Source organism: Lissotriton vulgaris, chromosome 8, assembly GCF_964263255.1.
Source record: "Lissotriton vulgaris chromosome 8, aLisVul1.2, whole genome shotgun sequence".
Classification (NCBI taxonomy): Eukaryota; Metazoa; Chordata; class Amphibia; order Caudata; family Salamandridae; genus Lissotriton; species Lissotriton vulgaris.
In genome coordinates this window covers 994,179,691-994,189,042 of record NC_141696.1, presented here as the reverse complement: position 1 = coordinate 994,189,042, position 9,352 = coordinate 994,179,691, and the positions used below count along the sequence as shown (strand labels likewise).

Genomic DNA, 9,352 nt, shown 5'->3' with positions numbered 1-9,352 from the left:
CCAGCTGGCTTGTGGCCCCTGTGCCGACGAACTTTGAAATCCGACTTGCTTTTCTGGTTGCTCCAGATCTGCACCAGCTCCTGTGAAAAGGAGCACCCACTCTGACCCTCCTGGTTCGAGTGATAAGCAATCTCCCGGTTCCGCGTGGATTGCTTTTGCCAAGTGCTGTTTGCTACAATCTTCAAGCCGACGGTGCTGACGGCGAGAGCCTACGTGGGACAGATCGTGACCTGCTCCTGGACGTCGCAGATGCCCCAGAGCCCACGTGACAGCGGAGAGAAGCCTATCGACAACCGCCTGATTGCGCCCAACATTGCCTGGTTCCGTCCTGGTTCCACCCTGGTCACTGCTGAGTGACCCAGACTCTGTCCCCTCTGCTTTCAGGTACTTTTCTACATCGATCCACCCTTGGACCGCACCGGACACTTCTGCTTCACAGCGCCTGCAGCTGCAACAGCTCCAAGCACCCAGAACCTGCGTGACAGAACCCGACGCCACTTCGACCCTGTGCACCCACGGCCTGTGGGTGAGGTAACTTTGCAACGCCGGTGTCTTTACACTGGTACACACCTCTAGGGTCTGTGTCTAAAGTTTTGTGTTCCTAGGTTCAGCGGAAGTATCTTTTTATTCACTTTTATTGACTTTTACGCACCATTGACAGTGCATTGGTGCGCGCCGCACTTTCCGTGCTGCACCCGTCTCCTGTGGGCTACTCCCGACTTCTTCATTGCTTGTCCTGACTGCTCCCAGCGAATCTCTAGGCCCTAGGCCTAACCATTGTTCGTAAAGTGTTACTTATACCACTTTTTTTGATATATGGTCTGAGTGGCCACCCGCCCTCATCCATAAACGTGCAACTTTATATGTGTAACAGTGCTTTTGATTTAACGCTTGTGCCCCTTTCCTCATAAAGAGTACTGGGGAGTAATTTAGAAATAAATACATATATTTTTATAATATATACTTGTGTGGTGTCCTTTCATTTGATTACAGGATTGTATGTGGTAAAACAGCTCGCTTAACACGACCTCTTAAGTTAAGCCTTTAAGGCTGCTTAGTCCATGCTACCACTAGGATAGCTTGTCTACAAGGTTGACTTACAACCTGACATCTTTGGGGTTTGTTTGGACTGATAACCAGTGGTTCCAGAATTGGAAACACTACCTATCAGGCCAACTTCTCACATTGGTGTGCAGCGGTGCGGATTTGAGCTTGCTGTTTGTTTTACCATTGCAATCTTTATCAAATTGAAAGATCACATCAAGTACCTCTAGGTACATATAAATCAAAAGCTTAGCATATTAAGTTCTACTGAACTTAGTAGTTGTAGATTAAAGGGATTAGCACACCCTGACTACAACTCACTAGCAAGGTACAGTAGGAAACCACTTAGTGTAGGTAAGTGCACCACTTACACCTCACTAGCAGTCATGTCTGATACAGATAGAGCCTCAGGCTCTGCTCCTGTAATAGTTGATCCTATAGGGACAACATCCAGATATGACAACCTTAGCCACAAAGACCTGAGTGCCTTGTGCACAGCCAGGGGGCTAAAAAAGGGCAGAGGCCCTACCATTCCTTCCCTAGTAGCTCTCCTAGAAAAGGATGACCTAGACAAGGTGAGTCAGACTCCCTTAGAAACAGAGGAAGGGATAAACTCCCCTGAGAATGAGGATCTTCAAGATGATGTAGTGGAGGAGGAAGAAGAAGAGGAAGGCTCTGATGTAGAAGAGCCTGAAGATCAGGATCAGGTGGGAAACCAGGTACAGGTTGCCAGGCTTAACCAGGCCAACTTGGACCTACATGGGAATGGAGGGGGCCAGCACCACTCCAGATCTCATAACCAAATTCTCCCAGGTAATAGAAGGGAGAGATCTCTGTCAAGGGACTCTCACCTTTCTAGTGCCTCAAGAGAATCTCAAAGAGGAATGACTTCCTCCCAGAGAAAAGAGCATAGGGCCAGGATGAGGGCTGTCCAACTCCAGATAGAGAGGGAGGAGGTAGCTCTGGCTCAAGCTAAACTGACCTTAGCTCAAGCTAAACTTACCTTGGCTAGGGAACAGAAATTAAGTGGCTTAGATGCCACTGGTGGCAGCAAAATTCCTAAAGAGAAACCCAGGTCCTATGATAGTAGAAACCTGACAAAGATTGTGCCCCCCTATCAGGAAGGGGATGACATCCACAAATGGATGACTGCTCTAGAGAGAGCCTGCATGGTACAGCAGGTTCCTGAGGAACAGTGGGCAGCAATCTTATGGTACTCCTTTTCAGAGAAAGGGAGGGATAGGCTCCTCACTGTCAGACATGAGGATGCCAGCAATTACAAAGTCCTGAAGAGTGTTCTGATAGATGGGTTTGGCTTAACCACTGAACAGTACAGGTTGAAGTTCAGAGATACCCAGAAGACACAGACTCAGGACTGGACTGATTTTGTTGATTGTGCAACTAAGGCTCTGGAGGGTTGGCTGAATGGCAGCAAAGTACATGACTTTACAGGATTGTATAATTTGATTATGAGGGAGCAGATCCTTAGTAATTGTCAGAACCAGCTCTTACACCAGCACCTGGTGGACTCAGATTTGACCTCTCCCCAAGAATTGGGAAAGAGGGCAGATAAATGGGTCAGAACCAGGATTAGGCCTAAGAATCAGGACAATAACCAGAAGAAGGAGTCTACCAAGCCTCAAGATAAGGGTGGGGATAAAAGTAAAGAAAACACTTCCCCAGGGCCCCAAAACTCCAAGAAGGGGGGTGGGTCCCAAGACACTTCTTCAACAGAGAAAAAGCCTTATTGCCATGCCTGTAAACAGGTTGGGCATTACAAAACAGACAGCTGTTGTCCCAAGAATGGCAATAAAGAAAACATACCTCCAAAGCCAGCTCCAACACCTCCTGTTACTGTCAGCAGTAATCCCCCAGGAAGTGGGAGCACACCCAGGAATCTGGGTGGGTTTACTTTTGGAGCCCAAGGGGACCCTGGCCTATCCAGGTCCCCATCCCCAAATGATCTTGTCTATGAGACTGGCATGGGGTTTGCCAACTTCTCTGTTTGCCCAAATACCTTGAGCAAATATAGGCAGGAACCCATCATCAATGGTTTGAAAGTGGAAGCTTTTAGAGACACAGGGGCTAGCATCACCATGGTGGCTGACTGTATAGTCCCCTCTAAGCAACTTTTACCAGGTGCCACATACCAGGTAACAAACATTGATGGTATCCAAACAAATCATCCAATGGCAGTAGTAAGTCTCAGCTGGGGAGGTGTCATTGGCCCAAAGAGAGTGGCAGTGTCACCAAACTTGCCTGTAGACTGTCTACTGGGTAATGATTTGGAAATCTCAGCCTGGGCTGAGGTTGAACAGGAAATCCATTCTAGAATGGTAAATTCCAATGGAAAGGTTAGTGGGGCTGTACTGGCTATGGCCCCAATTCAAGATGTCCTTCCTGAAAAGGTTGGTAGGGCTGAGCAACTCTCTGCCCCATCTTTACCAGAAGCTCTTCCCAGACAGAATAGCAAAGCTGTTATGATAACAGCAGAAACCCAAACTGAGTCTCCTCCTGAAAAGGTTGGTGGGGCTGTGATGGCCACAGCCCAAACTCAAACAGATATGTGTGTTGTGAAGCCTGAAATGATGGATCACTCCACCCAAACTGAGAGCATGGAGGAGGAAGAGAAATCTCCCCCTCACCAGACAGTAGGACAGGATCAGCCTCCTCAGGGAACTGATCTTACCCCTGATGAAGGAACTGCCCCAGAGGTTGTTAGGCCTGGCCTGACAGAGCCTCTGATGGCAGTGGACCCTTCTCAGGTGGGATCCAGTCTGGAGCAGGTAACCTGCCCCTCTCTACCTTGCCTCAGTCAGCCCAGGGCTGCAGAGGACAAGAAGGACAGTGAGACCCAGAGGGCCCCCTGTCAAATAAAGCACCCCCATCAACAGATTAGGGGCACCAAAACTAGTAGGCCTAGTAAGGTGAAAACTTTTAAAACTCCTGAGGGAGCCCCCTTAAAAACAGTTAGGGACCTCCCACAGATGGATTCTGTTGGGCACAGCCAAACCTGGGACCCAAAGGGCCCAAACCTGAACTGTCCCTCCAGCAAGCCAAACAGAGGGACCCAGCCTCCAGCTTTAGGTAGCCAGAGGTTGACCCTGAGAGCTCAGTGCAACTCAGTCGAAGAAAGAAAGGCACATATGGTGGAAGATAATTGGAGGAAGTTGAGCCCAAAAATAGTGGAGCCTCACTTCAATACTCCATATCCAAACCAGCCTTTAACTTTGCATAAACACACCCAAGGTAGTGATTCCCTATGGTGGAGACCCTCTAATACCCCTAGGGTGAGGGACTGCTTAGTGGACCATGAGACAGGGGGTACCCATGCTAGTGCAGGTACTTCCTTATATGGCCACTCAGACAATAAAGGCTTACCTGGCCAAGGATAGCCTTATCTCCTTTCGTTTGGGGGGGGGGTTATGTAGGAAGGTGGCTACCTGACTATGGTTACCCCAGATTTTTGCCCTGTGTTTAGCTGGTTTTCGACTTAGTTGGCCTGGTTCCCTGCTAATCAGGGCCCCAGGCTATCTGCTCTCTCTGTAAAATGGATTCCATGTACCCTAGGTGCATAACTAGATTGGCTTGGGTCACCTTATCAGCCCCTGTACAGAGCACTATAGGTGCCCAGGGCATAGGTGCATCCAAGGCCTACCAGGGGCTGCAGCATATCTTTTGCCACCCCTGGCTGGCTATCTAAATTGACACAACTGGCTGATCACTCAGCTGGGGCAAGTGGGTGTAATCACCCCTTGCTTAGATATAGTATACCTATATCTAAACCCATATCTGGACACATATATAGCCTGTAAGCCACTCCTATGGAAGGCCTCATCAATCCTGGAGGCAGAGTGCGTGGTTTTATGTGAGATGGTGCTCTGGCGTGAGCTGAGCCTGTCTGCAGCTGTCGGGAACAACTCCCTAAGCTGATCCGGGATAATGCCATACCATATACTCTTAAGCGCATTATAATCCTCGCGGTTATATAGCAACTTTGGTTTGGCTTTATCAAAACATGTCGTGTAAGGTGTCATACGAATTGGAATACTACCCCCTCGCCAGTTCTGGCGACGGGGGTAGCATTCCACCCTTCTAGAGGGAGAAGACATGTTACTTTACTGAAACGCGGTTGATTTAAAATGAGCCTCAGATCCACAAAATGGATGCCCCTGCCACAGACACGGGTCTGACCTCCTGCTGCTGACCGAAACCCGGCAGAGGAGGCCTGGACAAAGAGTTTCCTGTCACAGGGCGGTGTCAAACCACCCCAGACAGGAGATAGTGGATTGGAGTAGGGAGGTTTCAATGAAACCAGACACTGCCTGGGGAGCACAAGGCTGCCCCTTGCAGGATCCGGCCAAACCGGTTCTGGGGCCTCCCAGCCCCTGTCCCAGCGCGGCCAGGATCAAAGGAGAGGGGTGTAACCACCCCCTTCCTGGGTCCCACCCATAGGAGGGGACCTAGCAGGATGTCCAACCCCCTAGATTCGAATAAGAGGGGGAGCAGTCCCAACGGACCGGAGATCATCCTGAAGAAACATAAGAAACGAAATCTGGACCCTTCGACTTTCTACACGACGTGAGAAGACTGAAGAATCTCCCTTGTGGTCAAGGAGTGACCACCCTGTGCAAACAGGCACCATCCAGCCCTCGACCCTTGCTTTGTTGCAGTTCCCGCCGGAACTCGAGCGACAGAGATCGACGAGATCAAGCTTGCCTGCCTTCTACCTGCCCGATCCACAGTCCCTGCAGAGCTGAGACCCGTGGAGGCGACCGGAAGCGTGGGGCACGCCATCTTGAAAAGGCCACGAGACGCTGACCGTGCGGCCCACGAGTGACCCTCGAAGCTGTACACCGGGGTTTGAGAAGCCCCAGCCCCGAGCTCCACTTGCACCAAAGCTCACCCCTCCACACTCGCTGAGTGCTGCGTGGGGCCCTTCTGCTTGTGTGCGCTCGACGCGTTGGCCCGGTCACTTGCCAGCTGGCTTGTGGCCCCTGTGCCGACGAACTTTGAAATCTGACTTGCTTTTCTGGTTGCTCCAGATCTGCACCAGCTCCTGTGAAAAGGAGCACCCACTCTGACCCTCCTGGTTCGAGTGATAAGCAATCTCCCGGTTCCGCGTGGATTGCTTTTGCCAAGTGCTGTTTGCTACAATCTTCAAGCCGACGGTGCTGACGGCGAGAGCCTACGTGGGACAGATCGTGACCTGCTCCTGGACGTCGCAGATGCCCCAGAGCCCACGTGACAGCGGAGAGAAGCCTATCGACAACCGCCTGATTGCGCCCGACATTGCCTGGTTCCGTCCTGGTTCCACCCTGGTCACTGCTGAGTGACCCAGACTCTGTCCCCTCTGCTTTCAGGTACTTTTCTACATCGATCCACCCTTGGACCGCACCGGACACTTCTGCTTCACAGCGCCTGCAGCTGCAACAGCTCCAAGCACCCAGAACCTGCGTGACAGAACCCGACGCCACTTCGACCCTGTGCACCCACGGCCTGTGGGTGAGGTAACTTTGCAACGCCGGTGTCTTTACACTGGTACACACCTCTAGGGTCTGTGTCTAAAGTTTTGTGTTCCTAGGTTCAGCGGAAGTATCTTTTTATTCACTTTTATTGACTTTTACGCACCATTGACAGTGCATTGGTGCGCGCCGCACTTTCCGTGCTGCACCCGTCTCCTGTGGGCTACTCCCGACTTCTTCATTGCTTGTCCTGACTGCTCCCAGCGAATCTCTAGGCCCTAGGCCTAACCATTGTTCGTAAAGTGTTACTTATACCACTTTTTTGATATATGGTCTGAGTGGCCACCCGCCCTCATCCATAAACGTGCAACTTTATATGTGTAACAGTGCTTTTGATTTAACGCTTGTGCCCCTTTCCTCATAAAGAGTACTGGGGAGTAATTTAGAAATAAATACATATATTTTTATAATATATACTTGTGTGGTGTCCTTTCATTTGATTACAGGATTGTATGTGGTAAAACAGCTCGCTTAACACGACCTCTTAAGTTAAGCCTTTAAGGCTGCTTAGTCCATGCTACCACTAGGATAGCTTGTCTACAAGGTTGACTTACAACCTGACATCTTTGGGGTTTGTTTGGACTGATAACCAGTGGTTCCAGAATTGGAAACACTACCTATCAGGCCAACTTCTCACACTAGGTTACGCCGGGACTTGGCTTGGGACAATTTTGGTACCCTTCATATGCCGACTTTGCATACCATACAGATTAAAGGGCCGGACAAATCCATTTCAGTCATAACTAATAACCATCGGCTAAAGAAAAAAGTCAGACAGCATTTCACGTCACTACATAGAGGACGGGAACAGACATATACTTTCAAATATTAACCAATAACGACCCTCAAAGAAAAAAAATTCTGACAGCATTTCAACACCGCATACATAATATAAGGTATATCGAGCAAATACACGTTCACGTGTTTTGGTGAATGTGGTTGCACCGGATGTAAAATTTGAACCTGTTGCAAGAAATGTTTTTAAAAAATCAATGTGTTTGGAACAAGTAGATTTCGCGAGCAACATAAAGTGCGTTGATCAAATGTATGCCACTGATAATAGCAGGAGGCCTTTTTCCGGACAATGGCAGAAATGTGTAAGGCGCGCCTTATTCTGTTGGTTCAGTAGCTGCCCGGGAGGTCGCACAGCCCAACGGGGCTTAGGAAGCAAATCATCTCCTTGAAGGTTTTCCTCAGTTCTTGACTGCGGAGCGCGTAGATCAGGGGGTCGATGAACGAATTGCACATGATGAGGATGAGGTACACGTTGAAGTGCGACATGAAGCAGACGCAGTAAGGATTCTGTGGGCAGGAGATATAGAAAACGAGATGGAGGAAGAAGGGCGCCCAGCACACCACGAACACCCCGAGCAGGATGGTTACGTGACGGCGCCCTTCATGTTGGCGCCCTGGCGGATGGTGCCGCTGCCGGGCAAGATGGCAATGCGTTTCATGTGCAGCCGGGCCAGCATGAACATGTGCACGTAGAGGGACGTCATGAGCGCGAGCATGGTGAAGAACATGCCGATGAGACATATGATGACCACTGCGCTGTCCGAGTAGATGATGAACAAGATTCCTGAGACGGTGCACGCGGCCCAGATGCAAGAGATGATGATGACCGCCCGCTTCACCGTCACGATGTTGTGGTACTGTAGCGCGTAGAAGATGGTGAAGTACCCGTCTACCGCTATGGAGAGCAGGCTGCAGATGGAGGCCAGCAGCGAGCTGCAGATCACCGAATCGAGCACGTTGTCGATGTTGACGGTGAAGTTGGGCGACCCCGACTCGGTGTTGTTCAGGAGGCTGATGACGATGGTCTCGGACCCGTTGGACAGGCTCACGAGCATGTCCGCCATGGCGAGGCTGCAGATGAAGAAGTACATGGGTGAGTGGAGGTTCTTGTTCCTGGTGATCGCGATGATCACCAGGATATTTTCCAGCAAGCTCACTATGCCCAGGATCACAAACACCTCGGGGGACACAAAAAGTTGCTCGTAGCACCCTTCGGAATAGTGACTCTTTCCGGCTGAGTCGTTGGCACCCCCCACATGCGTCCCGTGACTGTGATTCCTGAAGGGAAGAGACGGGGGCGTCCCGTCATACAGAGAGGAGTTCATATATCATCTAGTTGTAATCCTGTGAGGTGAGCGGGGTTTCGTGCTTAGCCCGGAGCTCTCGCGGCCAAAAGTAGAAAACAGCTAAGGTAGCCATCCAAATGATGGAATTCGCATTAAAAAAAAAAAAAGCTTGGTGAGGCAAGTTACACGGCTCATTCAGAGTCCCGTTATCGTTTGATCTTCCCTCCTACCTCTTAACTCTGATTGCAATCATCAGCTCAGCAGTAGCCCCCCTCAGCTGCACGTTCGCCATCCTGAAGAGTCTTACCGGCTGCACCTCCTTCTAGCGCCTCTGTGAGAATACAGTCCCCTCACTCGCACGGCCCCCGTCGTCTGCCTGGAAAGCGCTCTGCCAGCCAGCAGCGCGAGTCCACCACTTGAAGTGTACTGCCTGCAGGAAAATAAATGTAATGAGAATGACGTCCCACCTCAGCTTAATCTACCCTATCTGGAGAAGGGTCTGTCTGAGACTCGAAGATGGTTAGGCGCTAGCTGCCACAGGCGTATTAATCACACAGCTCACAGCAAGAAACTGGTTTTCAGACAAAGGTCCGGCTCCGGATTCTCCCCGAGCTCACCCACTCCCAGGATACCGACCTTCAGGAGATCCTGCAGCCGAGGCTGGCGCCGAGGAGGACGGAGACGGCGAGGCAGAACAGGCCG

General features: G+C 50.6%; 1 pseudogene; it reads right to left on the bottom strand.

Moving 5' to 3' along the window:
- Positions 1 to 7,691: 7,691 nt before the first annotated feature.
- On the bottom strand, positions 7,692 to 8,689 carry LOC147698226 (melanocortin receptor 4-like; annotated as a pseudogene).
- Between the last annotated feature and the right edge of the window lie 663 nt (positions 8,690 to 9,352).